This window comes from Microcebus murinus, chromosome 8, assembly GCF_040939455.1.
Source record: "Microcebus murinus isolate Inina chromosome 8, M.murinus_Inina_mat1.0, whole genome shotgun sequence".
Lineage (NCBI taxonomy): Eukaryota > Metazoa > Chordata > Mammalia > Primates > Cheirogaleidae > Microcebus > Microcebus murinus.
In genome coordinates, this window is record NC_134111.1 from 102899651 (window position 1) to 102925857 (window position 26207).

Genomic DNA, 26207 nt, shown 5'->3' on the forward strand with positions numbered 1-26207 from the left:
AGGGCAGCTCCAGGGAGCCGGTCTTGGCCCTGTAAGCTGCCGCACAGGTGCAGCTGCCTGGCGGGGAGAAGCCGGCATTCATCCTGGTTTCTCTTCCTGCCCAAGGCCAGTCTCCCTGTTGGCGCCACCGTGCGTGAGTGGCTGTGGTGCGGCCTCAGCCCACGGTACAGACAGTTCACTGCGGTGGGGGTGGGGGACGAGGGGCAGGGAGTAGGCCTTTCTCCCCACAGCTAACCTGCCGAGTGGCATCTTAACGGGGAAAGCAGGTCTGGGGCAGAATTCTTAGTAATGTGGGCCGGCAGACAGGCAGGAGGGTCACAGCACCGCAGCCCGTTCTGAAACCTCAGCTCTCTGTTCTCTGAGTCCTCTGACAGGGACCTTGCAGGGAAGGCTCCAGAGGCCGGTACGACGGTCTCCTGCAGGAATCAGTTAACCTTCTGGTAGCATTCCGTGATTAGAGGCTCCAGAAACAGCAAGGCATGGCCCCCATCTCCCCATGCCACCCCAAAGGGAAAAGGCTGGGGGTGGGCAGTGGGGCGGGATCTTACAGCCTGCTCACGTGGGAGGGTCCTGTCTGCCTAGAGGGATCCTAGCCGCAGACATGTGGCCACATGTTTTACCACTCACCAAAAAATCATTAACCATACTTGTTATCCTAATGACCCAGCTCTGCTGCTGATTAGGTAGTTGAAGCAGGGTTTCGGGCTTTTGGTTAGCGGTTCTCACCTGCTATTTTGCCATCCCTGGAGAAGGATTCTTCCCAAGTGGACTTAACAGGTTAGCTGACTGCCCTGTATACATGTTAAAACCAACCAGGGCAAATAAATGACTGCCCTTATTTTGTTAAAACAGATGAGTTATTTTGTTAAAACAGTTGGCTTGCACAGAGCTGCTGCTTGTCATCATTTGTGATCAGAGGAAGTTCCAATCCAAAAGTCCCAGTTCTCCCTCTAATAACAGGCTTACGTCCTTGTTCTTGTGGACTTTGTAGAAAATAGTAATTAGCTGCCTGGGTCCCAGACAAGCTCACATCACAGAGAGCGATCCACAGGCACGGTTTACAATGAGCGAGTTGCATTGTGGTACTTATTGATTCAAGTTAAAAGCATTTGGGTTTGGAGTATTCTCTGGTCAAATAGATTGATAGTAGATTTGGAATAGTAAAGGTGTGAAGTGTGCTGGCATTTTCCCCTCTAGGGCTGCATAAAATAATAGTAGTAGTGGTAATAGTAATGTTCGGTTTTGTCCCTGTGGTCATTCCTTTTCAGGGTTGAATGACTTTGGTCTGACACATAACAATACTAGTAGCTTTGTGGGTTGTGCAGAAAAATGGAAACTTGATGAACTAGGTTACAGCACCCAGGGTCAGAACTCTAGGGCCTCACTTGATTCTGAAGTTCTAGGTAATCACACAAAAACAGCTATGTGTTTCACCTGGATGAAATCTTTGCTTTTGGCTGTAACGTCTGCAATGTCAGTGTTTTTAGGATTTTGGTAAGGTAAAAGGTGTAGTCCCACAGCTCTTACAACTTCTTATTTGATTATACTCCTCTGGTGTTCATATATTTGCTTCCTAAGGCATAAATTATTTAGAATTCAGGTGCTCTTTAAATGAGATTTTGAATTTTTATAAAAGTCTCTAAGGTCACATTCGGAAGCATCGGCCATGGGGTGCAGGTTCACAAAGAACTGCCCAGACCACTGGGGCCAGGTGGGTTTGCAGGACTCAGAAATTTTGGATTTTAGGGGGGTGAGATGGTGTGTGTTATAGAACATCACCTGTGAGGTTGGGCAGCTCCCTGTAATTACATGATAGAATTTTGCAGCAAAGCCTGAGATATTTACACTCAGTGAAATAAATAGTGATTAAAAATAGCCTCCTGCCAGTTCAAGTCTAGTTTTGCCACCAAAACCATTTGCCACACATTCTCAGATCTTTTGGGATTTCAGAATTACAGACAAGGAGTTACAGACCTGAAATGTGACATACATCCTGGTGGGGCATCACTGGCTTTCTTTATATCTTGGCCATCATGTATTAAAATTTGGAGTTCTTGAAAATATAAAGTAATTAGAGGTGACATCGGCTTGAGCAGGTTTTCTTTCTGTTAGAATCTTTCTGTCTTTTAAAACAGCTGTTATTACATGAAATAGTCTATTTGGCTTGTTAGAGTTAAATGCTTAGTCTTAGACAAGGTATCTCTGTTAGCATAGGGAAGCAAGATGGCTAGAGTCTTGTCTTTTTTTTTTTTTTCTTTTTGAGACTGAGTCTCGCTCCTTTGCCTTGACTGCAGTGGCATGATTATATTACAGTTCACTGCAGCCGCGAACTCCTGGGCTCAAGCAGTCCTCTTGCCTCGGCCTCCCGAGTAGCTGGGACTACAGGCGTGTGCCACCATGTGGGGCTAGTTTCTCTTATTTCTTTTGTAGAGATGGGTCTTGCTGTGTTGCCCAGGCTGGTCCCAAACTCCTGGCCTCAAGGAGTCCTCTGTCCTTGGCCTCCCAAGGAACTGGGATTACCACGCCCGGCCACAGAGTCCCACAGATATACACCTTTGGTTTTCCTGTGTTCTTAACTCAAGGCATTTAGGGTGAAAGGATTGAAACAACTACCTTTGCAGGATGATTCTCTTGTACTTTCTAATCCTTGTTGGAATTTGTCTACTTAGGCTCTTCCCAGTTCTTCCCCCTGATGTGTAAGGTCGCCTCCCTGAGTTCCAGGGCTGATCCTTCTCTGTAAGGCTCACAGTTATTAGCGAACCAGCAAACATCTCAGAGAGACCTGGTGTCAGATCAAGGGCAGTTTCGTGTGACCTGATACACATGTATTATGGCAGAGTCTGTTGACACAAGTATAATTTAATACAAGAACAGATCACATAGTAAATGATTAATGACATCGTAGGGTGTCACTTTCCCATAGTGCATGTTCTCTGCATCCCGGTGGGTGCTGTCTGAGCTGGCCAGCTAACACTCTTAGAACCAGCCGCTGGGTGCAGTGAAGCCAGTACCTGCATTGCCAGTCCAGAGCTTTCCCTGTCTCTAGGGTATTCTCTTGCTGTCTGGGAGGATTGATTACAGCAATAAAGTGATTCATTGGTACCTCTTACTGAGGTTAAGTTTAAAGTAGCAATTTACAACTGATTTTTGACAGCATGTTTTATGAGTGCCTTCGTTTTTTTAATTTTCAACTCCCTTGATTTGTATCACTCAATTATTGTTGGGTGATGATGGACTTTTTAAAAAATATATATAATTTAAAATACAAACCTTCGGTGGAGAAAATGAGGAAACAGCAATTAGATGAAAAAAAATTACTGAAATAACTTGATACATTTTTATTTTTAAACTTGATTTGTTACTGAAAAAGACTGGTAAATTGTAAAGAAACTGTGTAACTCAGTGTCGAATTTGAAACATTTTGAACTGACACATACTGACTCTTGTTATTAAAAATAAATAAATCCTGCAGGAGTGGTGGCTCACACCTGCAATCCTAGCCCTTTGGGAGGCCCAGGTGGGAGGATCACTTAAGCCCAGGAGTTGGAGACCAGCCTGGACAATAGAGAGATCCAGTCTCTGCAAAAAAACAAAAACAACAACAAAAAAAACAAAGCCAGGTGTGGTGGTCTGCACCTTGTAGTCCCAGCTACTCAGGAGGCTGCGGCAGGAGGATCACTTGAGCCCAGGAGTTTGAGGCTGCTCTGAGCTATGATGACGCCATTGCAGTCTAGCCTGGGCTACAGAGCAAGACCCTATCTCAAAAAAAAAAAAAAAAAAAAAAAAAACCAAAAAAATCTAGACAAAGCTTGCTTGCTTTTTATATAAGCGACTCCAGATAGCAATTTAGGAAAGTCACCATTGTTTTTGTGGGCTTAAATGCCTCTCCTGGAGATAGAGCAGTTGCACTGGGGTACAAGAAAGATCTGCCCTGAAAGTCAGCCAGGGAACCTTTTAGACAACCACTGGGGGCTCAGCTCTGTCTTGCTGTGTTTATTTCCTCGGGTTGGAGCCCAGGTTTCAGCACAGGTCACCCATTATCTAATCTTTCTTCATGATGAGCCGGGCTGGAATATCCTGTATTCAGAAGTCCGTCTGCTGCCAGCGGCCCTCCAGTTTTACAGGCACATTGCAGCAAACAGTTTGCTTGTATATATAATTAGCAAGTGCCTTTTGTTTGGAAGTGGAAGGCCCAATTATAAAGCACTGGTAGTATTTTTTTTTTAAGTCATCTTACTGGTGTTCCTAAGGCATTAACAAACGTTTATGGAGTTTCTCTGGTGTGTTCTGCATTTACTAGGCAGCGGGGAGCTAGAGCTAACTAAAGCGCTGTTCTTGTCTTCAGAGGTCAATAGCTGCTGGGGGAGATGGAGAAGTTCCAGTGACTCACAACCTCGTGGGGTACTGGGGGAAGATATGACTGTAGTTCCCTGCACGGTGCATCTCCATTAGAGCACTAATCCCTGTGTGTAATAACAGCTGCCTCCACTGTCTGCCAGTTCTGACAGTCCTTCATGGGCACGAAGCATGTATTATTCCTCTACGTACCGCAGAGTTAACCCTTTGCGCTCGCTGGCTGTTTTCTCATTATCCACACTCGACATCCGAGTGTAAAGGGTTAAGGGCACTGTGTTTGGCACTGGACTCTTTGTAAATTTTTATGGACAGAATTAGTGAAAAAAACTTGGGTGACAGAGAAGATGGAGCACATGCCCTTGAGCTAATGGGAAAGAATTAAGGAATGCCTCACAGCCGGGTAAATGAGCTGGATCTTGCAGGTTCAGTAGGAGTTTACCAGGTAGAAAAGACTCTCCACCAGCAAGTTGGTTGGGATTTCTGTAGTTAGCTGCTAAGAACTCATTTCTGTTCCCTAGATCTATGTGACTAAGGCCAACACTAAGCATAAAACAGGATGTTATTATTTCCACAATGAGCTTTTTTTCCCCCCCTGAGAAAAAATATATTTTTAACATAAGGCTTTCGTTTCTAATATGAATTGTCATTTAGGCTAGTGTAAATTTTTGTTTGTAGATTTGAAGCCGTTACATTAATTTAAAATGATGTCACGACGAGTAAAATAATGAAAGAAAAGGTTTTATTTATTGAGGGTAGTCCCATGATGGAGATAAAGTATGTTCAGCTGTGGCGATATGTCCCGGTGATTAAGAGCAGAATTGGTATTAAGGTCAACAGATTAGCAAAAAGAGGAGAGATTATTGTCTTTTCATTATTTTGAAAGAAGTACCATCTGCCCACGATCGTTTTGGCTTAGGTTTTCATTCAGTCCAAATTAGAATCCACTGTGGTGTTGATTTTTACTTGTTTTTGTAGGTGACAGCTTTAGAGTTCTGTTTCTTTTTATAGATTTAAGTTGATTCATGTATTTATCTCTGTTCTCCTGTTAACTGAACGCATTAATGTAGATGCTCCTGTCATTTAAAAAAGGTTAGTACACACATGTTCATCGGGCTAATTTTAATTCAGAGAGGGTCTTGGCTCTTTATTTTCTTATAATCTCTCATGATTGTCATGTTCCTACTTGATTTTCAATTGTCACATCACTCACAGATCTGAAGACACAGTTTACCAAAGAGTTAAGCTTCCCTGGCTCAGAGGGCGGGAATAGCCTGCTCGCTCACTCGGTAACAGGGCGTACCAGTGAGAGCCTTGCAGAGGGATCGTTTTGGCTTCTCCTTATCTAACAAATGAAGATAATTTTACGATGTGCATTTTGACGTGCGGGAGTGAAAAGGAAGACGATGGTTGCTTCCTATACTGTCCTTTGCTGGGAATGGCTAAGAAGTACTGAATCCATTCCTGGTGTAATCCTTAGGTCGAAGATTTTACATGACGTAGCGTGCCGGTTGTTTTGGTCTTTGTTCAGTGGACTGCCCTTGGGGACCAGCAGAATACAAATTCATTTGAGTGGATGTTCATTTGTTTGAGACGGTTGTCAAAGGGAATCTTGTGTTCCCTCTTGCTCTGTGTGCCTGTCGTCGCAAGGGCTTCTTTGAGAGGGTCTTCTGACTGTCAGACACTTGAGAGCTGACTCTGAAAACAATGCCACCAGCCTCTCTGGTGCAGCCCCTGCCCTCTCTCATTCTTGCACAAGATCAGAACTACTCTGATGCCACTTCTTCTGTTGGTGGACACGAGGGAGGGATATTTATCCAGTTTTTTGCCTCTGTGCTCCCTATTAGCTCAAAAAGCAAAACCAGTCCTGTGAAATACAGAAAGCATGATTTTGATCTTAAGGATGCATGTGTGTCTCTTGCTTTCCCGCCACTTAAGTCCTGCGGCCTTTGGCAAAGGGCACAGTGGCTTGTGGTGCTGCTCCTGGCTTGTGCCACGCCAGTTCTCTCTCCTCCGGTGCCGCACAGCCCATCGGAAGCTCTGGGACACTTGGATGTTTCATGGATTCTGGTTATTTCAGTTTCCAGACTAGAATCCCAACTCTCTGAAGGGTCTGCTCTCTTTTGGGTTTATGAGTAGGTGCCTGATCTGGTTCACGGCAGACTCTGGAAGCCAAGTTCATAGAAGACACAGGGATTTTTTGATTTGGAAGAGAACACTGGGGACTCGAGGGACTTCCCTCCCTGTATCTGAGAAGCAGGTGCAAAGGGGACGCAGCAGTTAGTGCTGACTAATGAAACTTAAAGGGAAAGGGATTTTGACTCAAAATTAGGAAGTCCTTTCTAAGAAGCAAAGCCACCGCTTTGGAATAGGCTGGCATCTTGGGTGGAGGGTTTCTGAGTGCTGGGGGCTTCGGGGCACATACGAGTCAGGGGGTGTTGGGAGAGGCAAGGTGGTGGTTGCCTGGGGGAAATTTCATGGTCTTCAAATCCTAGCTCGGTTTTTCAAGGTCTAGAGTCCTTTCCAGATCGAGCATTTTGAAAATGTTTGTGCCTACTCTTCTCCCAGGGAGTTGCTTTCTCCTGGACTTAAAGGTTAAGGTACATTTGTCTAGAATTTCTTTGGACTGTCCTCGGGCCTCCCTCCCGGCCCCACTTTTGGATGTGGTCTTATTCTGCCGGCAACTCTGGGACTTGGGGTTCTGCTGCCAGCCGGAGGTGCTGGTGGAGTTAGTCTGCGCCTCCCCTCCCACGGTCAACAGCTGCCCCCAGGTGGTGTGTCCTGGGCTCCCGTGTGCACATGAAGCCCCTCCCAGCACTGATGCCATTTGTTCTTTGGGCTTCCAGGTGGTGGGGGATGGCCCGGCATGACCTTAATCTGATTTTCTTACAGCCTTTCGTTGGATGATTTCTGGTAGTGCTTTGACTCCAAAACTGGTTTCAAGTGTGCAAGGAAGACAGTGATGGGGGCGGGAAAGAATGTTCTTCTGTTAATGTGGGGACGCTTTTAACTTGCCACGTGGAGAAGTGGAGGAGCGTCTTGATTCGGTGGAGTGGGCTTAGTCTTGGCTGCAACACGTAGGGTTAGCAAGGCGACCCTGACAAGTCGTTTCGCCTCCCCAAGTCCTGTCTCCCTCATGCGTTTAAGGAGGTGTGTTTCACTGTGCACCTGGGCGGATTCCCCAGAAGGTGCAGGAAGGACGCAAAACCAAATTCTAACCTGTCGTGTCTTTGCTTTACTTTATTTACCTATAATGTGTTTTGCAAGAGACCTGAAGCCAGAAACATCTACTCTGTGGCTGTGCTTGTTTCTATAATTACTGTGAGGTATACATTTGCCCAGGTGGTTATCTTATATCCTGAAGCTACAAGTATAAGTTAACCTTGTATTTTGTTTTCACTACTTTAACCTGTATTTTCCCATCACCTTTGCTACTTCTTTTAAAATTGTTAACCATTTTTACCTTAAAACTATAAAAGGGGAGAATAGAGTCATCTTTTTCCCTTTTGGCTCAGGCCCCTTTGTTCATGTAACTCGAGGAGCGGCTGTTACCTTGCAGGATATGGGTCCGTGGGGCAAGCCCAATATGCGTGCATTTCAGAAAGCTCGTCTGAGCGCCACGTCCTGACATTACCTTTCCTAAACCCGCCGTGCTTTCTTCCCGGAAGGATGGCAGCCAGAGAGCTCGCTGCCTGAAAAGCTCAGTGATCAGTGTGCTTCAGATTTTAGTGAGCAGTGATTGATGCTCCTTGCTGGGAGTGACTTGCAATATTCAGAGTAATAAACTATCACCGACACAATGTATTTATCAAGTTTGTTCAGTGAAGTGTAATGAAGATCATTTGGTGAATTCCACATTTTCAGATATTTAGGTTTTCTAATGTGGTGATGCAAGTGGTGGTATTTGGATCTGTGTTTTGCGGAGGCTGAAATGGGACCGTTGTTTGTATGTGAAGTACTGCGGAGGATGAAAGCACCATTGAGGATAATGTTATAAACCCCTGTTCGTTGTCACACCATCCAGTCACCCGAGTGGGGGGGACTCGAGATTTACACGTGAGAGGTCAGAGCCCAGGGAGCTGGCCCCATGACTGGGCTTCCCTGTGGGGTCCCAGCCTCGGACTGAAGAGTGACGATTACATGTATTCATAGAAGATTGATGAAATCTGCGTTGTCATTGGAAAGGAGCTCAAATACTAAGAATCGAGCATCTTTGGGCAGGATCTGGGCTTTGGTCTGGCTGCAAGGAGAAGTGCTGGGCCTGAGCTCTGTGGGAGTGGGGTGGGGCTGGGGTCTGAGTGCGAATGCTGGTGTCCAGAGGGGTGGGGTCCCCACATCCCCTCCTGGAAGCTGCAACTTGGGAAGTGCCCTTGGGTCCGTTTGGACCAGTCTTGCATAATTCGATAAGTGATCTTCCTACCTCTTCTCCGTGGCTCTCTGTGGGCCAGTGAAAAGGGGACCCAGGCAGCCTCTTGAAGCCATATATAGAGCCACCGAGGCTGGCTTCTCCCAGCTCCTTGTCTTTGGAGGGGCAAGTCACGTACACTTTGGCAGGTACTGACATGTGCAGCATGCCTAGATCAGTGCATGCAGCTGGCTGTAACCTTCAAGCAGCGTCCCCATGCGTGGCACGTGTCCCCCACTGCCCCAGCTTCAGCTTGTTGGGAATGTTATCTTTATGCAGACCCTCATCTTCAGGCCTCATGGGGAAAAGTGCCTGGCTTCCTGGGAAGAGTGGCTGTGGGCTCCCAGAGGCTCGGCTCAGGGTCACAAGCTCCCCGTCCATGCCCTGGGCCGAGAGCGGGACTGTGAGCCCGGATGGGGTGAGCCGTGCCCACGGCTGCCATTCATGCGCAGGCAGCCGTGTTTTCCCGCCCTCCCTCCAGCCGGGCAGTTGGCCGGCCTCAGCACATTTTAGCCCCTTCCCCACTTACCGCGAGATTTCACAGGCCGCCTCAGTGGAAAGCGCATGCTGGGGCAGAAGGGAGACATTTCGACCTAATGCTTTGGTCCTGAGCTCGTCTGCACTCCACACTAGTTCACTGCCTTGCCTGCCCGCCTCCCCCGAGACAGCCGGGCACGCAGGCAGCCGGACACAGCTGCTGTCAGCACCGGCCCGTGCTCACCGTTAGCTGGCCTCGTGACTCCGACGTGCTCTCTGACTTTGGAGCCTAGCTGGTTACTAGATGACCAGGTCCAGAGTTACGGTCGTGGTGGAGTTTACTCCCCCCCCCACGTGTGCACGGTAAGTCCTGTCCTAGGGAGGGACTCATTTAGTTTGCATGCTTTACACTGACACTGCATTGCTGGGTTGTGTTGGTTTTTTTGTTTTGTTTTGTTTTGTTTTTGAGACAGAGTATCGCTTTGTTGCCCAGGCTAGAGTGAGTGCCATGGCATCAGCCTAGCTCACGGCAACCTCAAATTCCTGGGCTCAGGCAATCCTGTTGCCTCAGCCTCCTGAATAGCTGGGACTACAGGCACGCACCACCATGCCTGGCTAATTTTTTCTATATACATTGGCCAATTAATTTCTTTAGTAGAGATGGGGTCTTGCTCTTGCTCAGGCTGGTCTCGAACTCCTGGCCTTGAGCAATCCGCCCGCCTCGGCCTCCCAGAGTGCTAGGATTACAGGCGTCAGCCACCGCACCCGGCCAGTTGTGTTGGTTTTAATGTATAAATAGCCAGAAATACACTGTGAACTCCTCCATTCAAGGGGGTCATGATTCATTTTCACTCTGAAAACCCATGTAGCTTGTTGGCTAAGAATGAGGCATTTGGAGCCAAAAATCCTGGTTTTGCCATTTTCTAGGTATGTGACCTTAAGCAAGTTACTTAACCTCTGTGCCTCAGTTTCCTCATCTGAAAAACAGGGATTAACTCTAGCACTTAGCTCTGGTGTGACATGTGGGTGTGTGTGCTGGAGCGTGCGTGTGTGCACATGTGACTCACGTCAGCACGGGGCATAAAGGAATGTTCTGTACACATTGCCTGCCGTGCCGTGCGGTTTTACGTTCCTCCTTGCTGGTGGACTCATCCCACCCCCCTCTAACAGCAGGAAATGTTCTGGAAGGAAGTGCTGCCGCTCCAGCTGGCTTGGAAAGCTAGGTCCTACGTGTGTGGGAAGTCCTCCTCTCCTGGAAAATGAAAAATAATTTCTTCCCTTTCAGGCGGAATGGGGAAAAATAATGATCCCTTGGAGAGAAGTTAACTATTTTGGATTCCATTAATTACTTTTTTCTTTTTGGAAATGTACTTGCCTCTCTCCCCAAATAAAGATTTTTTATTTTTATATATATATATTTAAAAATTCAATATATTAAAATTTAATTTGTATTTGGCATCTATAAATTACACAAATACATAAAATTTACAGATTATAAAATAAATTTAGTATCGTTAATATTTAAATTTGCTAAATTTAAAGTTTTAAAATTCACGGATAGCACATCAGGCGCGGAAGCTCTGAATGGAAGGTGCTGTGCGCTGAGGTTTAGCGTCTACCTGCTTTCTTTACGGCCCCCGTGACACCACCTCCACCTGGGCCTGATGAAGAAGAGGTCCTAGGATTTGCTCCCAGTTGGGTAAAACTAGCCACTGTCCAGGAATCTCCTTCACGTAGTCTTAAACGTAATTACGGGGAGCTCGGGGTTCTCCGAGGCTCCCTTTTGAGGATTTGGCGGCTGCTTATGTCACGGGGAGGGGGGACCCTAAGTTTTGCAGCAGCTTCCGTTGTTTGCATTTGTCAGATTCCGAGCAGCATCTTAAAAATGAGCGAGTCCCAGAGATTTCTCAGAGCCTGAGTAGTTGGTGCACACGTTTTTCTCTCTTTCTGAAGTATAGATGGGGAGCCCTGGCAGAGAAACGAAAGCACAGCCTCTTTTTTCTATGAAAGAGGCCATCGTTTGCTATGCATTTCTGCTTTGGGTATCAATGAGACCGTCAGCGTCACCTCTCGGTGTCAGAGGCCCTGTAAGAGATGAGGGATGTGACCCAGTCCAACAGACTAGTCTGTAGGCACTACCTGGGGATGCCGGCCGTGGGGTGGCGGTGTTATTTTGAATCATGCCGTGGTGTTTAAATAAGTCATTAGACAGTCAGGGGCCCGTCTGGTCTGGGAGGACTGGTGTGCATGTCACTTGTGACCGTCATGTAGCCCTAGCTCTTGGGGACCTCGTGGCCCAGGCATGGCTGGTGAGAACCTTCAGAGGCCCCAGGGCGTGTGAGTGCCTGGGCCGTGCGGGCTCTGAGTGGGCCGGGTGTAGAGTCGTGGTGCTGAGAGGACCCCCCCTGCCTCTTGCTGGGGAACTCACCGCTGGGAGAAGGCCTTTCTTTGTCGCCCTGTTAAGGACAGAGAGTTCCTATGAGGAACCCAGAAATCCCTCTCCTGGCCAGGTTTGGCCATTGTCTGTCTTGCCTCGGGGCGTTGGTTCCTGCGTCTGTAAGTTCATTCGTTCAGCAGATACCCGGCAGCGCTTGCCTTGTTCAGGGGCTCAGTGGGGTTCTCATCTCTCTGGGTCGTGCTGAGCCCAGTTAACCCGCTGCCATGTGCCTGTCTGCCCACCCCCAGATGCCCAAAAGTGTATGGGCTCCTCATCACCTTGAGAGTCCTTTCCTGTTTTCCTTCTGGTTTTTAGAGGCCCCCGTTTCGTAATGCTCCCTGCGACCTGGCCAGGGGCAGGGTGATACGAGGCCCCCCAGGACCCTGGCTGCACCCCGCTTAAGCAGGGTACTTGTGTCTGGACAGCTGAAGGCCTGTGGGTGTTATGTTTTCATTCTGAAAAAAATGACCGGCTGTGCCATATTGTTAGCGCCATTTGGTCTTTTTCATTGTGAAATTCAGAATGAAAATATTTACCCCCAGATCTCTTTTTAGGACGTTTAAAGATGCATTAATAATCTGGTAAAGCAGAGGCCCCTGCTTGTAGCTGACATAGACCGAGCCTCTGCTGTGCTGGGTCCCAGGTTGGGGGGGGAGGGGATGTCCAAGGTGCACAGAAGGTCAGACGGGCCATGACAGTGCCACCCGCTGCCATGGTGGTGGGTGTGACTTTAGTAACAGAATTCGTTCAGGAGTTTGTCTTTGTCCATGGTTTGGGAAGCCATACATTCTGTATTGGAAAATCTTTTGCTTTCAAGAATAAAGATTCTAATGCCACCTGCATTGTATCGTGAGGATTAAAATCACCACACCTGTAGCTAGACCCAGGTGCTCATGCTTGGACACAACCGCTGACGTATTCAGATTCGACATCCAAATGCTGATGTAGAGGAAGGCATTTCGAGTAAGTGTCTTCCTCTTTTTCCTTCTGCTCAGTGCTCGTGCAATCCCAGTGAAACCCGCGGACTTTATCACGTGTGAGGTTGCTCATTTCTCATGCAGGTTGAGGACCAGGTTGGCGAGGGTCTGTGACACCCTCTCTTGGCCTCAGTTTCCTCATGGGTTCGATGGAGGGAGGCACTCTAGCTCTGAAAGTGAACGTTTTCTCAGCAGAAGAATCTGGGCGTGTGCTATCAGAGACATCGACATCCTCGAGGCAGCTGATTTTCCACACTGCAGGAGAAACTTGTGGCTTTTCCCCTTGCGTTAAAGTCTGAGATGGGCATTGATCCCTTGGGAGGAGGTTAAGTCCTCGGGTTCCGTCAGGTGTAATGATGTCAGTTTGAATGCTCCAAGGTGGTAAGTGTCAACCAGTACCTTTTGTACCTGGGCGTTTCATCCCCATGCAGAACTTTGGGACTTTATTTGTAGTTGGCGTGCCTTTGGGGGTGACAGGCTCATTGGTGTACAATAATGCCAAGTAAATCGTGACATTCATTCACCTTAGATATCAGTTTAGGATCCGTTTTAGGTTGAGTTTCCAGGTAGATTTATTGGACGTGTGTCAGTTTAATGTGACAAAACATGGGGATGAAAACGTGTTATATTCAGTGTCTTTTCTTCACACGAGGTCCAGCGTTTGAGAGGAAGGTTGTTTATGTGACCTGCCAGCTTTTCATTTCATCTGTTTCATTAGATGGGAATGCCCCCCTCCTCCAGACCAGATCTCTCTTCATTCACAGGACATGGCCAGAGATGGCTCTGGGGTGTTGGCAGGCGTGAGGACAGGCAGGTGACGTGGGTCATTCAGCGTCTCTTCTGCGGGGAAAGCACACGCTTCCCGGGGAACCCGGCGTTCTGGGACAAGGTTGCTTCCTGGACTTCTCCTCTCAGCCTCTGTCCTGCTCTTGGGCGGCCAGGCCCGGACCTTGTGTTTACCTCCTGGTCTGTGGATGGGCGCAGGGGCCAGTGTCGTAGGCGTCCAGCTCCTCGTTTTGCTTCTTGGCATTTGGGGTGCTGAGTGTCAGTGGAGCCCGTGCGGAGGGAGGATTCTGCTCCTCCCACTGTTCCCATCCCGGCCTCGCCCCTGCATCCTCTCTAGGGGGTCACCAGGGTCCCCACAGCTCACATTTCCAGCCCCTCCACCTCAAACCCACTTCCAGCGCTTTCCGCCTCTCCCCGGGTCCCTCGCGTGTCCTGCACATGCAGCCGCTTTCAGGAAAGGCCAGATCCCCCACGTCAGCGCCTAGCCCTGCCAGACAGAGTCTGCTGTGCCCAGTGTGTCTGGCTGCAGGTGGGAGGGACGGGGGAACTGGCCTTTTTCCCTCTTGTGGAGATTCTTGTCATGAACGCGTGCACCCCTGTTACACAGCTGGACAGGGGCTCACCCTGAGGCAGAAATCATTGCTCATTTCATTGTGCGTTGGAGGAAATGGGCGCTGGAGAGCTCTGGAGACGGCTCCGGGGAGCAAAGTGGGGGAATGGCAGGGCCAGGCCTGGGTGCCTTGTCCTGTCCCCTCTGTCACCACGGTGCTATTGAGGAGTGGAGCTCCCGATGGCAGTGTGCACCACGGTAATGCAGCCGCCACACCTGTGTGACGCTTCCCCGGCCGGGCACTGTTGGAAACGCTCAGCACACATTGGTGTGTTGGTTCCAGCAACCCCGTGTGGGGGTTATTGTCCCATAGGTCAGCGGGACGGAGTGGTGGGGCATAGAGACACAGGTACAGGGACACATGTGTACAGAGAGAGCAAGGAGTGAGCCCCGGGCCACCCATCAGCCAGGAGCTCCAGGGCTCCCGCTCCGCCTCGGGCACTCCGCTGCCCTCCCCGGCCCCAGACGGTCCTGGGCGCTCGTGGTGGAGCAGGAGGGATGGAGGAGCGAGGTGCCGTGTCCACACGCCGCTGCAGGGCTCATCGCTGGCCCGGCTGGGGCTCACCGCCCTGCACGGATCCTTGGAGTCTCCGGCACGACGGCCGGCACCTTCATTAACGAGCAGAAATTACTGGACTGATGATGTTTCCATACAGCCGCAGAGCTCGAGGGGTTTGGGCGTGGGGGCCGCTGGCCTGTCGTGGCCAGGTTCTGAAGGTCTCAAGTCCGTTTCGCTAGCCCTTCCCCCTTCCGTTGTCATTTCCGACCCATAGTTTCCGAGGGACTCACACTGGCGGGCCACCCCAGGGTAGGGCCGTCTCTAACCGTGCCCCCGAGGCATTTCCACTCAGGTAAGACCCCCGCTTTGCAGAACCACGCACCTGTGCCTGAGACAGGGCCAAGGCGGGTCCCGAGAGGGCAGCTGGACCGAGAGTGGGCTGTGGTCTTGCACCCCCTTCCGGAAAGTTCCCGTGGTGTGTTGAGTACTCACTTCGGGACCTTTCGTGGCAGTCACTGCTTTTTTTTTTTTTTTTTGAGACAGAGTCTCGCTTTGTTGCCCAGGCTAGAGTGAGTGCCATGGCGTCAGCCTAGCTCACAGCGACCTCAAACTCCTGGCTCAAGCAATCCTCCTGCCTCAGCCTCCCGAGTAGCTGGGACTACAGGCATTCGCCACCATGCCCGGCTAATTTTTTGTATATATATTAGTTGGCCAATTAATTTCTTTCTATTTATAGTAGAGACGGGGTCTCGCTCTTGCTCAGGCTGGTTTTGAACTCCTGACCTTGAGCAATCCGCCCGCCTTGGCCTCCCAGAGAGCTAGGATTACAGGCGTGAGCCACCACGCCCGGCTTCAGTCACTGCTTTTTAAACAATGCTTCTCCTTTATTTTGCATGGAGGAATTTCTTTCCGATGGTAGATTTCTCATTGCTGCATGTATGTGATGAAAACGGTATCATAGTAAACGCAGGGGTGACGGGGAACCCCAAGCCAGGGCCTCGCTCCTCGCGGGTTTTCACGCAGTGTCGACGGTGACTCTTCCCAGGCACTGAGGGGCCGGAGGTCTCGACCTCTGTCCCTCGCTTCTGCCACGCACAGGGCTCGGTCCACACTTCTAACCAGCGGCCCCGGAATGTTGAGACACTCTGACCCTCCCCACCTGCCGCTTTAGGAGAGCTGCCTGGGGGGTGGGGTGGGGTGGGGGGCTGGGGCGGCCGCAGGCAGGGACAGGAGGGGACCCGTCCCAGGCACCCTCACCCCAGGTCTGGCTCTTCAGGGTAAATTTTGTTCCAGAGGCAGAGCCCACCCTGGAGCACTGGGTGTTGTGCATTTGAAACATTCAGCTTCTAGTTTAAAATAAAAGTGATGACCAAGAAGAACGGCGTGGTGTGATCCCAGCTTCCAGGTGAGGGAGGGTGACCAACTCGGACACCTCAGCTCACAGGTGGGGTGCAGATCCCGAGGCAGGACAGCTGTTAAAGTCCGGGGATCTCAGCGGACGTTTGTCACTGGTGGCCGGGTGCCCCGGGGCAGTTACTGTCCCTGGCGGAGCTGTGCCACCTTCCGGGCTAGTGGAGGAGTCACGGCTGTTGGGGGCGGGGCGTTGAGCTCGGCCCTCTCTGTTGTTCTTCAGTATCTTTGCGTGAAGTCGTTGTGTTTCTTCGAGATTTATTTTTTCCTCCAGTCTGGTCCGTAGTGTTGGTTTTGAGAAGTTGAAATCAATGGTTTTTTATTTTCAGAATTCTAAATCCAGCCATGTAAAGACTCTGGGTCTGGGCTGAGGGTTTGGCACAGATCTGTGCCTGCTATTTTGGATGTGCCAGGAGCCTTCTTGGAAGTTGCTCACCCCCAGGTTTTCTCCAATTAGGCTGCAAGTTTTGGGTTCTAGGAACACTCAGATTGGCACCAGGAGCTCTGGGAGGTGGCTGTGGACGAGAAGATTCTACCTCCACCGGATTCTGTTTCCTGGGCAGGGGCGGGGCCCAGCAAGGAGCTGGTCCTGTGGCCTCCATCCCTTTCTGAGAGACCCCGGCTCTGGGATACGGGGCGCTGGGTGCCTTCCTCCCCGCCGGCACCCAGTCCAGCGCTGCACCCAGCCGAGGGGCTGTCGTGCGCTGCTGTCCATTGGGTGGGGAGGGGGACGCCTGTTTAAGGTCCTGTTGTTGCCAGTGCTGTCTCTCAGAGGTGGGGATTGTCACACCTTTCCGTTGCAGTAAGAAGTAAATTTAACACATCTTACAAATGTGCTAAAGACCCCACATTAAAGGTAATCATTTGAGATGTGCCAGCATTGGTCGGGGTTCCAAGATTGGCTCCAGTTCCCTCCCCTTCCGCATGGCAACACTGTTCTAAGATGACCACGTGACCGCAGTCTTCTATGAATGTGACCGCAGCAAGGTCACATGTCGACAGGTGCTGGACAAGGGCCCCCCAGGGAGGCCTCGGTACGAGTTACCTGCTGCTCTGGGCTCACCCATTGCAAGGGCTCCGAGGGGACAGAGCTGTGGCTCCCCCTCCCTTCCTTCTCTGTCCCGGATGGGGGCTCCGTCTTGTCGACCCTCCACCCCTGCCCTGACCCCCTTCATCCACCGGGATGAAGCCCTGGCTTAGGGATAGACTTGGGGAGGACGGCGGTGACCTCTGGGAGCGGGCACCTCGGGGCAAGGTGGGGACGCACAGTTCAACTGGTAGGGACACACGTGCAGTGTATGGTGACACTTCCCGGAGATGAGCGTCAGGGCAACTCGTTATCCGGTTGCTAGTTATCAAGTTAGCTAATGGTAAAGTAAGGTCAAACAAGTTACTATTTGCCTTCTTCAGAGGATAAACCAAATAAATCTGTACCCCAAGTGTGCATATTGGGTTTGATTTTGAATATCCATCTAAGAAGCTCTTATGTGTTTTGTGTGTCCACAGCCAAAACCAAGGGGGGCATCCCTGGCGGATGCCCCTGTGCGCCTAGCGGTCATCTCCTGTAGGTGTAGACACCCCACGTAGTTGCCCCTGCTGCCCCGCCCCCGCTCCTCTGGCCTTGTCCCCATAGCAGAACATGGCGCCAGCGGGCACCTGGCCTCCGAGTGCCTCTCCCCCATGCCAGCTGCTTCCCCACCCGGGTCCACCTTGCATCTTCTCTAGCTCAGCAGGTGGGCCTCCCACACCGGCCAGCAAGTGTGACTCATGTCGCCTCCCTCCAACCCTTAAAAGCCACCAGGTGACTTTGCTGTCATTCTAATAAAGCCCAAACTCTGTACCCCATCGTCAAACCACTCTCTTCCTGCGCCCTCTCCTGCCCTCCTCAGTTGCCCCCCTCGGCCGGCTGTCCTTTCTGCCTCAGTGCTGGCCCTCCCCTCCCAGGTCTCAGCTTTTAAAGGGCAGTGCCTTGGAGAAGCCCCTAACACATGACCCCCCTGGCCACCTCCCCCAGTCATCCTTTACCGCCATCGCCCTGTGTTTCTCGCATGGCATTCGCCCCAGTCTGCAGTCACAGATCCCGCTGTGGGCTTGCTGGCCGCACGCTCCGGGCTGACGCTCTGCAAGGCGGGGGTCAGGCTGTGCAGGTCACGGATCTCTCACTCGTGCGTGGCACAGCGCCCGGCTCCGGAGAGGCGCTGCGTGAATGCGCGAACACTGCCTGCCGCCGTGGGCGGGTGCATCGGTGGGGTTGGCAGGTGCGGTGAGTGGCAGATGCCGTTGCCTGCAGGCCGGTGGCCAAGACCCGGTAGTCTGTGGACTGTGGGATTCAGATGCTCTCCAGTTTGTGCTGCTTAGGCTTCCTGTCCTGGGAGACTTCCTGGTGGTGGTGGGTGGGGAGGAGGGCTGCTCTGCAAATGCTGAGCGGCAGTTACTTTTGGGAAAGGTCGTGCTGGAGGTCAGCTCCTCAGGAAGCAAGTTCTAGAAGGACAGCGTTGTGGGCCCCACAGGAGGGTGCACGCAGGATGTTTCCTGACGCAGGACTGAGAGGAGGGTGGTTCTGGCTGCAATGCAGTCTCCACAGAGGGTGCAGGGACCCTGAGCTGGTGGTGGGGACTCAGGAGCTGGGTTAGCTCTCAGAGCTGTCCCCAGTTAAGCAAGGGGGGAAGGGGTGGGACTCTATGCCCGTTGTCCGCTGGAGGTGGTCTGCACTCCAGGGCTCTTGTCCTTGGGCTGCACCACTCCTCAGCCCGGGCAGTCACTGGGAGGGACTCCGCTTAGAGGGGCCAGTCACCAACACTGCTTGTGGCCAGGCCCGAGGGCTGCAGCCGAGCCCACCAAGGCCTGGGAGGGCATCGTACGGCCGACACTAAAAGAGCATTAGGAGCAGTAGTACTTGCCATTCCAGTAGGAGGATGTAGAAATTAAATAAAAAAGTTAAACTTAGAATGGATTTTAATTAGCTTTTATTCACACACAAAATCGTATTTCTGCCAGAAATAAACTTGATTCCTCTGCCATATGCGTTGGTCCCTGGCACTCTGTAGTTAATGGTGTTTCCCTTTGAAAAACGTGACCGTTTCAGTGGCTAATTTTGCAAAGCGCATAGTGCACATTTTATAAAAAGTAAGAGAAATCACCGTCTGATTTGGGAGGCCTCATGTGATGGTTAACGGTCTGTTTGTCTTTAAGTTTGGCGATGTAAAGAATAAGCAGTAAGGACACTGGGGATTTGCTAACTTCTTCCTTCCCAGGGGCATTTGTTCCTCTTCATCTGTCTCAGGCATCTCCTCGGGACCTCGGGGAGCATGTCCTGCTGTCCCCGTGTGCCTTGCTTTGTAAAGACGGGGGGGGGGGGGGGGCGAGGGGGGGCGCTGTTCTCCCCTCCTGAGGACTTACGTGTGATTAGAAAACAAACTCATCTCAGAGGGGGAGAACAAACCGCTGGAGGTGAAGGAGGCACCAGGATGTGTGTGGGGGCTCAGGTTTCGCCTTCTGGTTTGGCTTGAGTGGTGGTGACAAGGACACCTGGTGGGAGGTGGGAGATGCTGGGCCCCCCTCCATAGGTGGGGAGTATGCTTGTATTAAAAAAGCATGTATATTCATGTGTGTATGTATATAACATGTATTTTACTGTTAAATAGACCCTGTAATTTCAAAACCACGTAATACTCTTTGACATGCGTGATGTGCGGAAAGAGAAGTAGGAAGATGATGGGAACGTTTTCCTTGTGTTTCCTCCTTGATTATGCTTTTCAGTGTTTTTAACGTCCAGGCCGGCCTCTGCAGCCGGTCACCAGGTGCGCGAGTCATCTCACACCGTTCCGGTTCTTAGAGGCATAAAAAGGAACTACTTTTGTCCATGAAAGTACCTTTATTGCCTTTTCTTTCTTCTAAAAATAGTAGATGCTCTTCGTACAGACTTAGAACAGGACGGAAATTGATAAAAGAGAGAAAGAAACCCCCCCAGCATCCTACTGCTCAGAGCGAGCCGCTGTGGTGAGGTCGGTCGCCCGTTCTTCCAGCTTCCTTGTGGTCGTTTACACACTAATTGATAATTACTTGTTGTGCACACATGGGCTCAGGTTTTGCACATGGTCTGTACCCCAGGTTTTGGGCTCAATACGTTATATACCGAGTCTTCAGACGGCTTTGCCGGGGCGTAGTGTTTTGCGGGGGGCGAGGCCGCCTCTGGGGTGTGCCTGCCGGCAGAGCCTCGTGCCGGGCGAGAGAGACGGCGGGCGGGTGGCAGGCCAGGCAGGGCACAGAGACCAGGTGTCTGCGCGGGAGCGTTCTCGCACCACGCCTAGGCGGGGAGCAGGTGACGTGGGCTGGGAGCAGTGACTGTCCTCCCGAGGGGCTGGAAGAGCCGTGGACGGACGCCATGCTGTGTTGCCGGGGAGGTGCTGGTGGTGGTCGAGCCTTGCCAACCCCTCTCTTGTGCACCCCGGGTTTTATGCACCCCCTCCCGTGAAGCAGAGGCGACTCTGTGGGAGAGCAGAGGCGGGCAGAGGAGGGCCTGGCGTGGGAGTGAGGGCTGAGTGGCCGTTGCCCTGACTGCAGCCTGCAGGGCTGTGTGTTCTGCAGTTTTCAGCCTGTGGCCTGTGAGCGTCCGCGACGGGGACCCCAGGAGTTCCGTGAGGCCCCGGGGTGCACGGTGGACACTGCATGTGAAGGACAGAACTGGTGTCTCGGCTTCTGCCCAGCTCCCGCCTGGGTCACTGTATCTTGTGAGGCCACAGACCAGCCCCGTGGGACTGGGGGTGGCAGAATCCACCTGCTGGGGGTGGTGCGTTAGGTTTGTGGGCATCACAGCCCAAGGGGCAGTGTTTGTCTCAGTCGTGGAATGCAGCCACAAAATCACCAGCAGCACAGTGAAGTCACCACCCCTTTCCTGCGCACGGGCTGCAGATTTATTCGCTGACTTGAAAAATCCCCCCCCCCCATCCTCACCCTGTAAAGGAAAATATCCTAACTTTCTCTGTTTTTATTTGCATACACCTACATTAAGTCAAGGGTTGTTTGGCTCAAGGCCCATGTAAGGCCGTGGGAAGGAGCCAGGGTCCCTGAAGCCCTGTGGGCAGCGCCAGCCCGTCCACCAGCGAGAAGCTGGGGCTGCCCCAAGCACCCACCGGAAGTGTGTTCCTACTAGGAAGAGGGACCGGGTGCAGCCCTCCCCTTTCACAGATGAAGAGATTGAGGCACCAAGAGACCAAATGACTCGAGGAAGGCTGCCCAGGTGTTCCACGCAGAGCATGGATTGGAACAAGCATTGCCGCATCGAGATGGGGAAGTTTGGTTTGCTTACTGAGTGTCTTGTGTTTGCATGTAGCTGGTCCCCATTCCAGGTCTGCAGAAGTAGTTCAGCCACACCAGCACCCACCTGCCCGCAGGGCTCCTTGCAATCCCAGCTAAAACAGTCCTCTGTGATTGACAGCAAGGTGACTGAGACCTAGTGGACTCTCTGTTGTACCCGGGGGCCCCTACGGACCACGATGCCTCCACACTCTCCCACCCCACTATCTTCTTAACACATTGACTGCCACACACACACAAAAACCCAGAAACTTTTCCTTGGTTCCACAGTGTTTTATTACAAAAATAGAAAAAAAAAAAAAAAAAAACTTTGAGTGTAATTTAAAGGTTAAACACAAACAGAAAAACAAAATGTATTGACTTCTATTCATTTAATCCACGTTTTTAGAGTGAAACTGTCAATAAGAACATTGACAAGGTTTTGCACAGAACTAGATTGAGTTAAATGCAAGTCTCATGGCAGTTAACGTGTTAATCTGCTGTTTTGGCCAAAATTCAGGGGCAGCAGGAAACAAGTCAATGCTGATTGCTCTTTCTGTAGCAATCTTCTGTATTTATTTTCCTCTATTATAGAGCCATCCCTTATTATAAACATTAATTTCACCATGAATTAAAAAATATTACTGACTGTGTTTATAATTCTGTATGGAACGGAAACTGTCAGGTCCAATTAATATCTAGCACATGACTGACAGAAATTGGGCACATGAATTGTAAACATCTTCTCTCCCATTTTCTTTAGCATTTATTTTAACCAGGGGAAATTTTTCTTGTGTATTTCAGCCTTAACTTCTACAGAATGGCTCTTACATACCCCTGGCATCTACACTGCATAGTAGAAATTGCTTTTTAATATGTATCTCCACTCAAACTTCAGTAAGACAAGTGGCTGTCTACTCTTCACATCTCAATAAAAAATGGCTGTGAATTTAACCTGCAGGTTTTGTTTTCTCTAGCAATTTCTAACTCATTCTGTTTCATGAAACACCGTTATTTGAACATTTTCATTTTTAAGATCTCCACAGTTTCATTTTAGATGTTAAAATGTTTTAAAAAATTATTAAGATTTATTTAAAATTTTAAGTCTTATAAAATTTAGGATTCTGGCTTTGGTCTAAGGTGACAGTGTTCTGCTGCTTCCTGGCAGAAACCCCTGGCAGGAGGCTGAGTGTCCTTAGCCGTGACAGCTGGTGGTGGGGCTTGGTGTCGTCTTGTGACCACTTCCTCAGGTACTTGCTATTATAGCAGCTTTGTTGGTTTGTAGTTGTTAATCACGCCTGCCATAATTCTGTAATTCTCGTTACTCTTCCCAGTTTATATATAGAAACTCACTCACTCCGGGGCTCAACAATAAATCCTCTTGCAGTGCAGGTTCAACACCTTCCCCGTGGTGGGCTTTAACAGGCTCTCAAAGGTAGCTTCTAGAGAACAGAGTGGAGGGGGCATGAGGGAGGCCCGGCCCCTGCATGTGGTCTGGCCCCAGGCGGGAAATGGCGGCAGCCTGGACTGCTGTGACATCGGACAAGCCCTGACCCCTGGCTCACATGAGAGGGATAGGAGGATGGGAGAGAGACAACTTCAGTTGGACAAGACCATCCCAGAGCCTCCGAACTCAGACCCCTGCCCTTCCTGCCCCTGCAGATACTTCTTTCTTGGGTGGGGGTGGTCGTGGGGGGGGAGGTCAGGTGTTGCTGCCTGGTCATGGGCACTAAGGACAAGCTGAGTCAAGCTGGTTTGGAGCCGAGGGTCTGCAGACACAAGCAAGCAGTACCTTAGGCTTAGGGGTGCCGTGTGATCAGAAGGCCTGCCACGTTTATGAGAAGATTCAGGAGGTTCCAGGTGACAGTGATCGATTGGGTGGTCAGTCACTTTAGCAAGGGAAATTGGGGCTGCCTTTTCATGACATTGTATCTCACGATACACCTTTAAAGTTGAATGTACTTTTCTCCACTGGTTCAATGGGCTCCTCAGGTACTTACCCCTCCTGGAACATTTCATGGCTAAAATTGACTTTTTAGAGTCATGACATACCCTCTAAAAAGTGAACAACCACATATACCGTGTTTCCCCGAAAAGAAACCCTACCCATAAAATAATCCCTAGCAGGATTTCTAAGCACTTGCACAGTAGAAGCCCCACCCCGAAAATAAGCCCTAGTGACAGGCGTGGCCACGCAGCGCATCCGCACAACCCATGCATGTCGTCGCGGAGCGGGAAAGAACACGAGCAGCCCTTCTCATCTGCCCCGTGAGAGCTCTAGTGCTCGACGTGAGAGATTTGAGGCCAGTGGTTCTAAAGGAAATAGAGTCACAAGACATTCAGGATGGGATTTGGGGTTTGGAGAGTTATGATGATGTTCCAGAAGAAGACGACTTAGCTACATTTGAATAAATGTGGATTGTTGTACCGTACTTAAAAAAAAAAAATAACACATCCCCTGAAAATAAGCCCTAGGGTGTCTTCTTGAGGAAAAATAAATATACGACGCTGGTCTTATTTTCGGGGAGACACAGCGAATGAAAAACACACCTTCGGAAGCCTGTCTTATTTTTGAAGCGGTAGGGCTTGGAAATGAAAACCGGAAGTGAGACCATGGTGTAACAAGGAAGCGGTGAGGTGTGGGGCTTTGCCGGAAGCGCCAGGGGTCGGCGGACAGTGTTTCGGAGGCCTGCTCCGGGGCGGCTCTCCCGGGGACCTCGGCGTGGGGAGGCGGCCCGTTAGGGGCGTGGGGTGTCGCCTGCGTGCATGAAGCGCTCGTGTTCTGTCACTTGGCTGACAAGCCGGGCTAGAAGGTCATGCTGCGCGTGGACCCAAAACCTGCCCTAGGAAGGTATGTGCAGCAAAACCCATTATCGCTCGCCTCGGTTTTATCACAATGAGATGGAAATCGGATGGAATTAGGACACGGGTTTCAGGACTCTCAAGTTATTATTTGTGAGTAAATTACTCTGAAACAGCCTCAGCTAAGGAAACGCACGTCCTTGAAGGAAATGCAGGACAGGAGAACCCCAGTGCTGCACGGGAGAGAGAGTCGGCGTAGGGTGTCCTTGCCTCACGGCGGCAGGTGGGCCTCTGCGTCCACATTTTAGGAAAGAAAGGGAATTTTCTTCCTTTCTCACTCTCAAATCCTCACACCGCCTGCTTTGCTTCTCTCAGACACGAATCCTTTAAACTATTCCTTCCACACCCACGGCAACAAGGGTGCTCCGGGGATCACCGTGGTTCTAGAGCAGGGGGCATTGGGAAACTCTTAGGAATGTGCTCTAACAAAATGCAGAGAAAAGGAATCCCACATCCTCTAAGAAGTTTGACCTTGCAAATCCTCAGAGCTCATCTGGGTTAGCAATGGCCTGCCTTGGGCTGTCCTGAGGGGAGGAGAGAAAGGACCGGGTTAGACACTGGCAGTGCTGTGGAGGATTCTGAGTTTCATCAGCTCTCAGGGAAGGACGCTTGGGATCGCAGGGTGGGCGTGGTGGCGCCTGGGTGGCCTGGCGTTAGTCCCCCTGCACTGAGAGGGCCTTGTGAATGTCAGGGGTGTGGGGTGGGAAGGCACCTTGTACGTGGATCTTTGGGGCCCACTGGAAGGCAACCTAAACTTCCAGGGAAGGACTGAAACTGATGTGGAATCCCAAAGGCTTGTGCTGTACTCCATTTATCCTAGAAATCCGAGGATTTTCAGATGGGAAATTAAATCATGCCAGTGAAAACCACGCCAATGAGCTTCTGTTAAGTCCTTCTCTTGCAAGTCCTCCTCTTGCAAGTCCTCACCGTGCTGTGTCGTAACTGGTTTGCAACGTGCTTTTCTCCTGCTGCACCGAAATGGATTTATCGGCACGGAACCGATGTGGGTGGCCACAGGGGCCGGCGTGCCCTGCCTCGGTGTGGACGTGCGTTTTTCCCACTGTTGTTTTATATTTGGGGACTTTAGGTTGCATTAAACTAAAAATAAATGCCGCCTCACTTTTCCGTTGCTAAAAAGAGCAGTTTCTCCCCCTCCCCCCCAAAGGATCCTTGAGAAATTTTAAGGTTTTCACAGAAATTGTCCCAATTCCTGAGATAATAATATGTTGTCTTAAAAGTTCCACCTGTAATTTCAGGTTCCTTTTTGACCCTTGTGTATCGCGTCGTCTGTTTTGTCTGGAGCGTGTGCTCATGGTCGGTGGATAATTTGGGGGAGGAAGTTGGAGCCCATGGCTGTCCCCGCGAGTCAGCCCCACCGGCTCGTGAGGGCGGGTTCGATATGGGGAAGATGTGGTTTCGGCGCCTTCACCTAACGGAGGATGGGGAGACCCTTTACCTGCGGGTTCTGAGGCCCTGCGCGGGGACAGGGTGGGGCTGGGGCCTGATTAGAAAGTCACCTCCCTGGTCCCTTCATAGCCGAGATCCTACAGGCTGGGAAGGTGGAGCGCTGTCTTCTCAGTTCAAGTCCTCTGAAAGACCTTTTCGCTTGTCATGGTCCCCTGGCCCCAGTCCTTTGAAGCTGCCGGGTTTTTTTGCTAAGATAGGATGCTAAGATAGGCTCAGTGGAGGCATTTTCAGGATTATTTTCAACTCTGTAGAATTTCTGACCTATATTAGCAACCAGACCACATGGATGACTTTTTTTTCTGTGCATACTTATGTGCTGTGGGTTGAACCGTATGAAATTGCTGTTATTCAACCACTTACCGCTTTCAAAACAGCGAGTCGGTGTGGTTCAATGTAATAAATTGGCCTCGGATGAAAACTGACTCCAGTAATACCTTCTATTAATAGCTTGTTTTGCTCCCTTTGGAGTTAGTGGGTCTCTCTGAACTGAATTTCTCTCTCTCTCTCTCTTTTTTTTTTTTTTTAAATTTGCGACAGTCTCACTCTGTTGTCCCGGTTAGAGTGCAGTGCGGGCGGCTAGAGTGCATAGCTCACTGCAGCCTTGAACTCCTGAGCTCACGTCATCCTCC

The 26207-nt window shown here is 50.6% G+C and overlaps 1 protein-coding gene across 7 annotated transcripts in view; it reads left to right on the top strand.

Moving 5' to 3' along the window:
* The window catches only part of AGAP1 (ArfGAP with GTPase domain, ankyrin repeat and PH domain 1), a 535764-nt gene that overhangs the window by 151639 nt on the left and 357918 nt on the right, over positions 1 to 26207 (top strand). The window lies entirely within an intron of this gene.